Source organism: Hyperolius riggenbachi, chromosome 8 (assembly GCF_040937935.1).
Source record: "Hyperolius riggenbachi isolate aHypRig1 chromosome 8, aHypRig1.pri, whole genome shotgun sequence".
Lineage (NCBI taxonomy): Eukaryota > Metazoa > Chordata > Amphibia > Anura > Hyperoliidae > Hyperolius > Hyperolius riggenbachi.
Genome location: NC_090653.1, coordinates 45,713,100 through 45,726,095, shown reverse-complemented (window position 1 = coordinate 45,726,095; position 12,996 = coordinate 45,713,100). Strand labels below are relative to the sequence as shown.

The 12,996-nt window shown below is 52.2% G+C and overlaps 1 pseudogene; it reads right to left on the bottom strand.

Annotated features, from left to right (window-relative positions):
- LOC137528785 (regulator of G-protein signaling 3-like) overlaps positions 1–9,874 on the bottom strand; it is a 148,539-nt pseudogene extending 138,665 nt beyond the window's left edge.
- Positions 9,875–12,996: the final 3,122 nt, after the last annotated feature.

The window sequence follows — 12,996 nt, the reverse complement described above, 5'->3', positions numbered from 1 at the left end:
TACAGCTGTACTGTAACTAAAAACAAACTACACCAACACACTCCAAAAATCGCTAGGCATGATTAGAAAATCACAAGGTACATGCCTAGAATCGCTTCGAAAAATCACTTCAAAAAGCGCTGAGCGTTTGCGATTACGCTATCTCTTTTTGGTGTGCACTGACACCTTCAGCGCTGTTCAGAGTATACTGTCTAGTCACCAACTGTCCCCTCAGAGGGGCTCACAATCTAATCCCTACCATAGTCATATGTCTATGTATGTATCTTGTAGTGTATGTATCGTAGTCTAGGGCCAAATTGGGGGGGAGCCAAATAAATTATCTGTATGTTTTTGGCATGTGGGAGGAAACCAGAGTTCCCGAAGGAAACCCACACAGACACAGGGAGAACATACAAAGTCCATGCAGATAGTGCCCTGGCTCTGATTCGAACCAGGGATCCAGCGCTGCATGGCAAGAGAGTTACCCGGCGGATCAAATCAGATGACTGTTGTGCTGATATTGTGCAGTTGGCTACATGTGTACAATGTCGTTCGAACGACGTATCTAGTTTGAAGGCAACCATGTGGTGCTGCCCGTCGTTTCACTTGTGCGCGCAGTATGTAAATGAGATGTCGTTTAGTTGGTTGGTGCACAGGAAATACAAGTCGCGTGAACTGTTTGTCGTGGGGTCGGTCATGACGTGGAGCATTTGTTGGAGGCGTGTATTAGGGCTGCACGGTTTTTCAGTTCAAAACCGAAACCGCGGTTCGAGGCAAGACGATCTGCTGATCGTCAGTGCCTTCGGTTTTTCGGTCCGCTGTCTAACTTGCTTCTGGCCCCGCTGTGCGCTGATTGGCCAGAAGCAGTGAATATGCATAAGTGTTAATGAGCGGGCGGGGGGGGCGGATCCACTCGAGCGAGCGCGGGCACATGCAGCATTACTAATCACTGGATAGCGATGGAATGACGGCAGCGGTAGGCGGAGCTGTATGCTCTGTACAGCTCCGCCTACCGCTGCCATCATTCCATCGCTAGCCAGTGATTAGTAATGCTGTATGTGCCCGGCCGCTCTCTCGAGTGGATCCGCCCCCCGCTCATTAACACTTATGCATATTCACTGCTTCTGGCCAATCCGCGCACAGCGGGGCCAGAAGCAGTGATCCTCAACACTAGCGGCTTAACTAACAACATTAAGCTCGACTGAGATTTTCAGCTTGTGCTGCAAGGAGGGCACGTCTGAGTCAAGCGCAGATAGTACCAGACTGGTACTAGCGCTTGACTCAGACGTGCCCTCCTTGCAGCACAAGCTGAAAATCTCAGTCGAGCTTAATGTTGTTAGTTAAGCCGCTAGTGTTGAGGATCACTGCTTCTGGCCCCGCTGTGCGCGGATTGGCCAGAAGCAGTGAATATGCATAAGTGTTAATGAGCGGGGGGCGGATCCACTCGAGAGAGCGGCCGGGCACATACAGCATTACTAATCAATGGCTAGCGATGGAATGATGGCAGCGGTAGGCGGAGCTGTACAGAGCATACAGCTCCGCCTACCGCTGCCGTCATTCCATCGCTAGCCAGTGATTAGTAATGCTGCATGTGCCCGCCGCTCGCTCAAGTGGATCCGCCCCCCCAGCCCGCTCATTAACATTTATGCATATTCACTGCTTCTGGTCAATCAGCGCACCAGCGGGGCCAGAAGCAAGTTACAGACAGCGGACCGGGCATTGCGGTCCGTGAACAACCCCCCCCCTCAAGTGCAAAAAGCAGGATTTGAAAAAAATCGGGGGAAAATCGAAATTGCGATTTCTGAGAGAAAAATCGCAATTTCGATTTTCCCCTAAAATCGTGCAGCCCTAGCGTGTATGCACCTTCACTGGACTAGAATCGTCTCTAAGGGCTGTGTACATCTAAAGGTGCCCATTAAAAGGACAACTGAAGCTAGAGCAGACATGTCAAACTCCGGCCCATGGGCCAAATCTGGCCCTCGGAGCTATTAAATTTGGCCCCCTGTGGTTTCCCCACTTTGCATTATGTTTGGCCCACTCTAGACCACCAGGGAAGCTATATTGGAGCTGAAGCCCTAGAACACCAGGGAAGCCATATGGGGGAGGGAGAGGGAAAGCACTAAACACTAGGGAACTGTATAGGGGAGGGTGGGGGCCACTAGACACCAGGGAACTGTATAGGGGAGGGCGGTGGCCACTAGACACCAGGGAACTGTATAGGGGAGGGCGGTGGCCACTAGACACCAGGGAACTGTATAGGGGAGGGCGGTGGCCACTAGACACCAGGGAACTGTATAGGGGAGGGCGGTGGCCACTAGACACCAGGGAACTGTATAGGGGAGGGTGGGGGCCACTAGACACCAGGGAACTGTATAGGGGAGGGTGGGGGCCACTAGACACCAGGGAACTGTATAGGGGAGGGCGGTGGCCACTAGACACCAGGGAACTGTATAGGGGAGGGTGGTGGCCACTAGACACCAGGGAACTGTATAGGGGAGGGTGGTGGCCACTAGACACCAGGGAACTGTATAGGGGAGGGTGGTGGCCAATAGACACCAGGGAACTGTATAGGGGAGGGTGGTGGCCACTAGACACCAGGGAACTGTATAGGGGAGGGTGGTGGCCACTAGACACCAGGGAACTGTATAGGGGAGGGTGGTGGCCACTAGACACCAGGGAACTGTATAGGGGAGGGTGGTGGCCACTAGACACCAGGAAACTGTATAGGGGAGGGCGGTGGCCACTAGACACCAGGGAACTGTACAGGGGAGGAAGGCGGACGGCTAGACACTGGGGAACTGTATAGGGGTTGGAAGGGAGCCAATATACACCAGGGATCTTTACAAGGGAGGAAAGTGGCCAGTAGACACTGAGGTTGCCCCGCGAATTGGTCCCAGTGTTCAATTTTGGCCCACTTTGTATTTAAGTTTGACACCCCTGAGCTAGAGTGATATGTAAGATTAATTTGAGAAACAATTGAAATGTCCCTGATTGAACGTTTGATTGGTGAAGACCTAGCGAAGGTGAAGATCTAAACAATTTTTAATCAGATTGCAACGGAAATCTGACCCTAAATACGTGATGCAAGGAGGTGAACAATCGATATTAAGCCAGGAAAATCGATCTAATAGTGTATGCCTAGTTTAAAGGACAACTGAAGTGAGATGAATATGGAGGCTGCCATATTTATTTCCTCTTAAACAATACCAGTTGCCTGGCAGCCCTGCAGATCTATTTGGCTGCAGTAGTGTCTGAATAACACCAGAAACAAGCATGCAGCGAGTCTTGTAAGATCTGACAATCATGTCAAAAACACCTGATCCCTTCATATGCTTTCTCAGGGGCTATGGCTAAAGTATTAGAGGCAGAGGATCAGCAGGATAACCAGGCAACTGGTATTGCTTAAATGGAATTAAATATGGCAGCCTCCATATCTTTCTCATTTCAGTTGTTCTTTAAAGCCGACCTGACCTCAGAACTTCCTCTCTGCTCTAAAACATAAAGCAACAGCATAATGACCTTTAAAGAACAACATTTTTGTTACAGCTGTAACAAATCCTGCAATAAATCTGCAGTGTGTCTACTTCCTGCTTTCATGGAAGCAGACATAGGGTTAACATCCTGTGTTTACAAATTAGCTGCTCTGCTGAGGCTCCAGAGATTCCTGAGCTGACAGCTGGGAGATCAAATTACACTTGCGATTAGTCACAGATGAGGGGGAATCAGACAGGCTAAACTCAATAAATACATACAGGGTGCATTTCTCTATATTTTCCTTCTGCCCTGTGCAAGAGTTCAGGTCCACTTTAAAGAGATCAAAAAGCCCTCTATCGAAAAGCAATTCTAATTGTAATTTTGCCTTCTTAAAACAGAAGGTATTTGTGATAGCCCGGCTGTAAGGGAGCACAGTTGCTCATTTACAGCTACATTTTCGTAAATACCTTCTGTGTTAAGATGCAAAATTACAATAAAGAATTGAGCCAAAGTCAAAGTTCTAAACTGATTTTGTGTAGCTTAAAAAGTGTAGCAGAGCTAAGGGATTATAAAAGATGTATACATACCTGAGGCTTCCTCCAGCCCCATCTGCACGGATCGTCTCTCACGCGGCCGTCCTCAGTCTTCTCCCTCTTCGGCACCGAGTCCCGTATCTTCAGCCAGTTGCGGCCAGTCTGCGCAAGAGACGTGCGCTCTCTACGTATCTCACCTGCGGCTCCCGGAGAGATACGTAGGGGACTCCCTTCGCTTGCACTGACTGGCCGCAACTGGCTGAAGTTACCAGACTCGGTACCGGCACTACAGACGACTGAGGACGGCGGCGTGGGAGCGATCGGAGCAGATGGGGCTGGAGGAAGCCCCAGGTATATATAAATCTTGTATAATCCCTTAGCTTTGGTTTCCTCTAATATTGGTAGCTGTACAGCAGGGGTCCCAAAACTTTTTGGGTCGAGGGCCGGGTTAACATACTTTAGACTGCTGGGAGGCCGGAGTATACATAAAATGATGTAGAAGTCCTTGCAGGCCAGACAGTGAAGCCTACCCAGGTGACAACCTGCATTGGACAGCAGTGTCACCTGATGTGGAGTTTGATTGGAAACCAGCGAATGACTGCTTTCTGGCTTCCATGTGGATGGGTGGTGCCAGCACTGCTATTCTACATGCAGACCACCAATATTTAAAGATGTAGCTGACCGCATCTATAAAGTAAATACATTTTGTTTGTGGGGGCCGGTAAAAAGGCCTCAGGGGGCCGCATTCGGCCCGCGGGCCTTAGTTTGAGGACCACTGCTGTACAGTTATGAGTATATGAAACACGTACAGTATATGAATAGCACTGTATATAAGGACTGATTAGACAGAGATCTGTACAAGACTTTTGGGGGAAGGGGGAAGGTGACCTGTTGGAATAGCAAATGTTGTTTGTACAGGAATAGCAGAAAGGGCTATAATATAATAGAATTAAAAGGGCAACTGCAGTGGGAAGAATATGGAGGCTGCCATATGTATTTCCTGTTAAACAATACCAGTTGCCTGGCTGTGGTGCTGATCTATTTGGCTGCAGTAGTGTCTGAACAACACCGGAAACAAGCATGCAGCTAATCTAGTCAGATCTGACAAAAACTCCTGATCTGCTGTATGCTTGTTCAGGGTCTATGGCTAAAAGTATTAGAGGCAGAGGATCAGCAGGATAGCCAGGCAACTGGTATTGCTTAAAAGGAAATAACTATGGCAGCTTCCATATCCCTCTCGCTTGTCCTTTAAATGGATATGTAGTGATTTCCTATTATGTGTAATTGGGTTACCTGGAGTGTGACTAGCCCTGTATGTAATGCTGGCAAAGCCCAATGCAATTTCCAATACGATCGACAGGTCATGTGACAGGAACCGAGCGAACATGTCCAAACTGCACCCAATCGAGGAAGGGATAGGTTTTCCCATGATAACTTCGCAAAATTGATCCCTTTATCGAGCAGAAAGAGATTAGACAGGTCAGAAATAATCGTCTGATTCCCGTCGATTGGACTGGAAGTTGCATTGTGTGTTCACAGCATAAACTCTGTATAGATCAAGCATGGGCAAACGTGGCCCTCCAGCTGTTAAGGAACTACAAGTCCCACAATGCATTGCAGGAGTCTGACAGCCACAGTCATGACTCAAAGGCAAATGCATTGTGGGACTTGTAGTTCCTTAACAGCTGGAGGGCCAAGTTTGCCCATGCCTGGTATAGACACAGAAGGTATATGTATATAGAATACTGTGTGAGGCCAATGCATGATCTGCTATTCAGCTCACCAATGTAGCATGCCACTGTATACCATGTCAATAGACATCTATGCCCAATACTATTATTGTCAGTGATGAGGCCTATACAGTATGTTGCTGATGGAGCAGTGAATGGGGTCTGCACAGAAAAACACAGGAATATGCTAATATGGGCAGCACAGTGGCATAAAGGTTAGGGCCCGAGCCCACTGCTGCGTTTTTGAAAACGCATAAAAAACGCATGCTTTTTTTTCTAGCATTTTTGAAATGCGTTTTCAGGCGTTTTAATGTGTTAAAATGCGTTTAAACACATCAAATGCGTTTCAGAAGTGTTTGAAAAACGTATGCGCTTTTAAAAAACGCAGTAGTGGGCTCAGGTCCTAAACGTACTCGCCTTGCAGTGCTGGGTCCTCGAATCCCAGCCAGGGCACTATCTGCAAGGAGTTTGTATGTTCTCCCCGTGTCTGTGTGGGTTTCCTCCAGGTACTCCAGTTTCCAGTTAGAGACTTTTCCAGTGTCTGGGGTATATAGAGCAGTACAATACCACACTGGAACATTGAAGGCTGAATGTACTGAAAAAGCACCAAAGTCAAGAACTGGAGCACATAGATGTAGTGGAGCAATTAGTACCCCTGTACTAATGGCTCCACTACATCTATCAAGCACAGAACCCAGATGTAGCAGAGCAATAGTACAGGAGTAGAACAGTACACAGAGGTAGTGGAGCAGTTAGTACAGGGGTAGCACAGTACACAGATGTAGTGGAGCCATTAGTACAGGGGTGGCACAGTACACAGATGTAGTGGAGCAGTTAGTACAGGGGTAGCACAGTACACAGAGGTAGTGGAGCAGTTAGTACAGGGGTAGCACAGTACACAGATGTAGTGGAGCCATTAGTACAGGGGTGGCACAGTACACAGATGTAGTGGAGCAGTTAGTACAGGGGTAGCACAGTACACAGATGTAGTGGAGCAGTTAGTACAGGGGTGGCACAGTACACAGATGTAGTGGAGCAGTTAGTACAGGGGTGGCACAGTACACAGATGTAGTGGAGCAGTTAGTACAGGGGTAGCACAGTACACAGATGTAGTGGAGCAGTTAGTACAGGGGTGGCACAGTACACAGATGTAGTGGAGCAGTTAGTACAGGGGTGGCACAGTACACAGATGTAGTGGAGCAGTTAGTACAGGGGTAGCACAGTACACAGATGTAGTGGAGCAATTAGTACAGGGGTAGCACAGTACACAGATGTAGTGGAGCAGTTAGTACAGGAGTAGCACAGTACACAGAGGTAGTGGAGCAGTTAGTACAGGAGTAGAACAGTACACAGAGGTAGTGGAGCAGTTAGTACAGGGGTGGCACAGTACACAGATGTAGTGGAGCAGTTAGTACAGGGGTGGCACAGTACACAGATGTAGTGGAGCAATTAGTACAGGGGTGGCACAGTACACAGATGTAGTGGAGCAGTTAGTACAGGGGTAGCACAGTACACAGATGTAGTGGAGCAGTTAGTACAGGGGTAGCACAGTACACAGATGTAGTGGAGCAAGTAGTACAGGGGAGGCACAGTACACAGATGTAGTGGAGCAGTTAGTACAGGGGTAGCACAGTACACAGATGTAGTGGAGCCATTAGTACAGGGGCAGCACAGTACACAGATGTAGTGGAGCAATTAGTACAGGAGAGGCACAGTACACAGATGTAGTGGAGCAATTAGTACAGGGGTAGCACAGTACACAGATGTAGTGGAGCAATTAGTACAGGAGTAGCACAGTACACAGATGTAGTGGAGCAATTAGTACAGGGGCAGCACAGTACACAGATGTAGTGGAGCAAATAGTACAGGGGTAGCACAGTACACAGATGTAGTGGAGCAATTAGTACAGGGGTAGCACAGTACACAGATGTAGTGGAGCAATTAGTACAGGAGTAGCACAGTACACAGATGTAGTGGAGCAATTAGTACAGGAGTAGCACAGTACACAGATGTAGTGGAGCAGTTAGTACAGGAGTAGCACAGTACACAGATGTAGTGGAGCAGTTAGTACAGGGGTAGCACAGTACACAGATGTAGTGGAGCAAATAATACAGGGGTAGCACAGTACACAGATGTAGTGGAGCAAATAGTACAGGGGTAGCACAGTACACAGATGTAGTGGAGCAATTAGTACAGGGGAGGCACAGTACACAGATGTAGTGGAGCCATTAGTACAGGGGTGGCACAGTACACAGATGTAGGGTAGCACAGTAGTAAAAGTATGGATACAAGAGCTTATACAGTACTGTGTCAGGTCAGCTGGTATTAGAATAGTACATAGTTTGTACAGGAATAGCACACTGGAGCAGAAAATGAAGACTAATGATGGAATGACTTATTAGTCATGGTATACTAGCTACAGGTACAGCACATTATACTAGTGCAGAGGAGACGGTATACAGCAAACTGTTGTGTTGGGTCAGTGGTGAAGATGCACTGCTATCTGTATAGTGAAGAATGTACAGGAGCGGGGAGCAGATATATTGTGCTATAGATGTATAAGGGTAACTAGCGCAAAGACAGCATAGTAAAATACTGTACAGCTATAAAAGGTTACAGAGGGCATAGTGTGGGTACAACAATGGCAGTGTGGGGTGCTGGAAAGATGGTGTGGGGGGGGGGCAGTAATGGCAGAGTGGGGTGCTGAAAAGGTAGTGGGGGGGAGGGAGGAGTAATGGCAGAGTGGGGTAGAGGGAAGATACTGTGGGTGCAGTAATGACAGCACAAATAACTGTTGGGGGAGGGAGGGTATTTTCAGAATTGAGGGTGTAGGAATAGCAGTTTGGGGGGGGGGGTATAGACAACAGAGTGGGGTGCAGTATGGGAAGTGGGAGGAATTGGGGGGTGGGGGGCTTATAGTGGCTCATGTGCGAAGAACCAGCTGTCAGCAAAGGGTTAAATGAATTCGGAAGAGGAGTACCCGTTTGCGTGATAAATCAGCTGTCAGGTAATGAATCACCATCCTTTTGGGATCTGATGAGCCCCATGCAAAGTTCCAGTTCAGCCAGGTGAATTCCACTTCTTGTAGAGCAAAAAAAAAAAAAAATTGCCCCAAAGATTGTGGGGTGCAGAAGGAGCAGTGCATGCCACAGGAAGGAGCAGTGTGGGGGGCAATCTGGGGTTCGGAAGAGGCAGTTAGGAGTGTAGGATAAGCAGCATGGGGTGCAAAAGTGGCGGACAATTTGGGGTGCAGGAGAAATATGTGTGGTGGGCAGTACTGGCAGGTTGGGGTGCAGTGGAAGCAGTGTGGTGGGCAGTATTGGCAGTTTGGCATACAGGAGTAGCAGCATTGGCAGCTTGGGGTACAGGAGCAGCAGAGTGGGGGACAGTAGTGGTAGTTTGGGGTGCAGAAGTGGTGTGGGGGCAGTATAGTTTGGGGTGCAGTAACAGAAGTGTGAGTGTCAGTATTGGCAGTTTGTGGTGCAGATGAAGCAGTGTGGGGGCAGTATTGGTAGTTTGGGTTACAGGATGAGCTGTGTAGGGGCAGTATAGACAGTTTGGGGTACAGGAGTAGCAGTGTGTGTCAGTATTGGCAGTTTGGGGTGTAGGATGAGCAGTATTGGTAGTTTGGGGCACAGGAGTAGCAGTGTGAGTTTCAATATTGGCAGTTTGGGGTGCAGGATAAACAGTGTGGGGGTGTGCCAACATTTTAGCATACCCGACAGACTACCATACAAATGCTGTGCAGTATTGGTAGTTTGAGGAGCAGCTTAGGGTGCAGTCCTGCAGATGACACAACACTATTAGTGAATTAGTGATAGGGAAGACAGGGGGGCTGCAGGGCAGGAGGCGTCCAGTAAAGCAATAGCAGTGCTTGGCTCTTGCAGTGAGGTCCCCCTGGGAGGAAGGGCTGGGGATGGAGGCAGCTCGGGACTGGCAGGCAGGGATCAGGGCAGGGGATGAGCACACCGCAGGCATGGGACTCACATGTGCGGCGCTCCCCGGGACACTCCCCAGCCTCCCCGCACCACCAGCACTGCGCCTCCCAGCAGCCCCGCACTTACCTTGCTGGGTAGATTGTCAGCTCCTGTGGTTCCCCTGCAGTGTCTGGGAGTCTCCCTGTGCTCTGTCACTGCAGTGTCTGTGTGTGTCTCCTGTCCCCGCCCACCCCGTGACGTGCCTCCATCTCTCCGCCCTCAGCTCGCCCTCTGCCTCCCTCTCCTCCCAGCTCAACCCGTGCAGCTGCCTGACGGCTGCTACCTGGCCAGACCCCCAGCCTGTGCTAAAGACCACTGCTACCTGCTGTGCTGCTACCTGGCCAGACCCCCAGCCTGTGCTAGAGACCATCACTCCCTGCTGTGCTGCTACCTGGCCAGACCCCCAGCCTGTGCTAGAGACCATCACTCCCTGCTGTGCTGCTACCTGGCCAGACCCCCGCTGCCTGCTGTGCTGCTACCTGGCCAGACCCCCAGCCTGTACTAGAGACCCCTACTCCCTGTTGTGCTGCTACCTGGCCAGCCTGTCCTAGAGACCACCGCTCCCTGCTGTGCTGCTACCTGGCCAGACCCCCAGCCTGTGCTAGAGATCCCCACCCCCTGCTGTTCTGCTACCTGGCCAGACCCCCAGCCTGTGCAAGAGAGACCACCGCTCCCTGCTGTGCCTGTTCTAGAGAGACCACCGCTCTCTGCTGCGCTGTTACCTGGCCAGACCCCCAGCCTGTGCTAGAGAGACCACCACTCTCTGCTGCACTGTTACCTGGCCAGACCCCCAGCCTGTGCTAGAGAGACCACCGCTCCCTGCTGTGCTGTTACTTGGCCAGACCCCCAGCCTGTGCTAGAGAGACCACCGCTCCCTGCTGTGCCTGTGCTAGAGAGACCACCGCTCCCTGCTGTGCTGCTACCTGGCCAGACCCCCAGCCTGTGCTAAAGACCACCACTCCCTGCTGTGCTGCTACCTGGCCAGACCCCCAGCCTGTGCTAAAGACCACCACTCCCTGCTGTGCTGCTACCTGGCCAGACCCCCAGCCAGCCTGTGCTAGAGAGACCACCGCTCCCTGCTGTGCTGTTACCTGGCCAGACCCCCCGCCTATGCAAGAGAGACCACCGCTCCCTGCTGTGCCTGTTCTAGAGAGACCACCGCTCCCTGCTGTGCTGTTACCTGGCCAGACCCTCAGCCTGTGTTAGTGAAACCACCGCTTCCTGCTGCGCTGTTACCTGGCCAGACCCCCCGCCTATGCAAGAGAGACCACCACTCCCTGCTGTGCCTGTGCTGGAGAGACCACCGCTCCCTGCTGCACTGTTACCTGGTCAGACCCCCAGCCTGTGCTAGAGAGACCACCGCTCCCTGCTGTGCCTGTGCTAGAGAGACCACCGCTGCCTGCTGTGCTGCTACCTGATGGCTGTTACCTGGCCAGACCCCCAGCCTGTGCTAGAGAGACCACCGCTCCCTGCTGTGCCTGTTCTAGAGAGACCACCGCTCCCTGCTGCACTGTTACCTGGTCAGACCCCCAGCCTGTGTTAGAGAGACCACCGCTTCCTGCTGCGCTGTTACCTGGTCAGACCCCCAGCCTGTGCTAGAGACCACCGCTACCTGCTGTGCTGTTACCTGGCCAGACCCTCAGCCTGTGCTAGAGAGACCACCGCTCCCTGCTGTGCCTGTTCTAGAGAGACCACCGCTCCCTGCTGCACTGTTACCTGGTCAGACCCCCAGCCTGTGTTAGAGAGACCACCGCTTCCTGCTGCGCTGTTACCTGGCCAGACCCCCAGCCTGTGCTAGAGACCACCGCTACCTGCTGTGCTGTTACCTGGCCAGACCCTCAGCCTGTGCTAGAGAGACCACCGCTCCCTGCTGTGCCTGTTCTAGAGAGACCACCGCTCCCTGCTGCACTGTTACCTGGTCAGACCCCCAGCCTGTGCTAGAGAGACCACCGCTCCCTACTGTGCCTGTGCTAGAGAGACCACCGCTCCCTGCTGTGCCTGTGCTAGAGAGACCACCGCTGCCTGCTGTGCTGCTACCTGATGGCTGTTACCTGGCCAGACCCCCAGCCTGTGCTTGAGACCACCGCTACCTGCTGTGCTGCTACCTGACGGCTGTTACCTAGCCAGACCCCCAGCCTGTGCTGGAGAGACCACCGCTCCCTGCTGTGCTGTTACCTGGCCAGACCCCCAGTCTGTGCTAGAGAGACCACCGCTCCCTGCTGCGCTGTTACCTGGCCAGACCCCCAGCCTGTGTTAGAGCGGCCACCGCTCCCTGCTATGCCTGTGCTAGAGAGACCACCGCTCCCTGCTGTGCTGTTACCTGGCCAGATTCCAGCCTGTGCTGGAGAGACCACCGCTCCCTGCTGTGCTGTTACCTGGCCAGACCCCTGGCCTGTGCTGGAGAGACCACCGCTCCCTGCTGTGCCTGTGCTAGAGAGACCACCGATCCCTGCTGTGCTGCTACCTGGCCAGACCCCCAGTCTGTGCTAGAGAGACCACCGCTCCCTGCTGCGCTGTTACCTGGCCAGACCCCCAGCCTGTGCTAGAGAGACCACTGCTACCTGCTGCTCTGTTACCTGGCCAGACCCCCAGCATGTGCTAGAGAGACCAATGCTGCTCTGTTACCTGGCCAGACCTCCAGCCTGTGCTAGAGATCATCGCTCTCTGCTGCGCTGTTACCTGGCCAGACCCCCAGCCCTACTTGAGAGACCACCGCTTCTTGCCATGCTGTTACCCGGCCAGACCCCCAGCCTGTGCTAGAGAGACCACCGCTCCCTGCTGTGCTGCTACCTGGCCAGACCCCCCCCCCCCCCCCCCGCAGCCTGTGCTAGAGAGACCACCGCTGCCTGCTGTGCTGCTACCTGGCCAGACCCCCCCAGCCTGTGCTAGAGAGACCACCGCTGCCTGCTGTGCTGCTACCTGGCCAGACCCCCCCCCCCCCCCAGCCTGTGCTAGATAGACCACTGCTCCCTGCTGTGCTGCTACCTGGTCAGACCCCCAGTCCTGCTAGAGACCACTGCTGCCTGCTGTACTGTTACTTGATGGCTGTTACCTGGACAGACCCCACCCTCTACTGTACTGCTACCTGAACAGACCCCACCCTCTACCGTACTGCTACCTAGACAGACCACTACTGTACTGCTACCTGGACAGACCCACTCTCTACTGTACTGCTACCTGAACAGACCCCACCCTCTACTGTACTGCTACCTGAACAGACCCCACCCTCTACTGTACTGCTACCTGAACAGACCCCAACCTCTACTGTACTGCTACCTGAACAGACCCCACCCGCTACTGTAC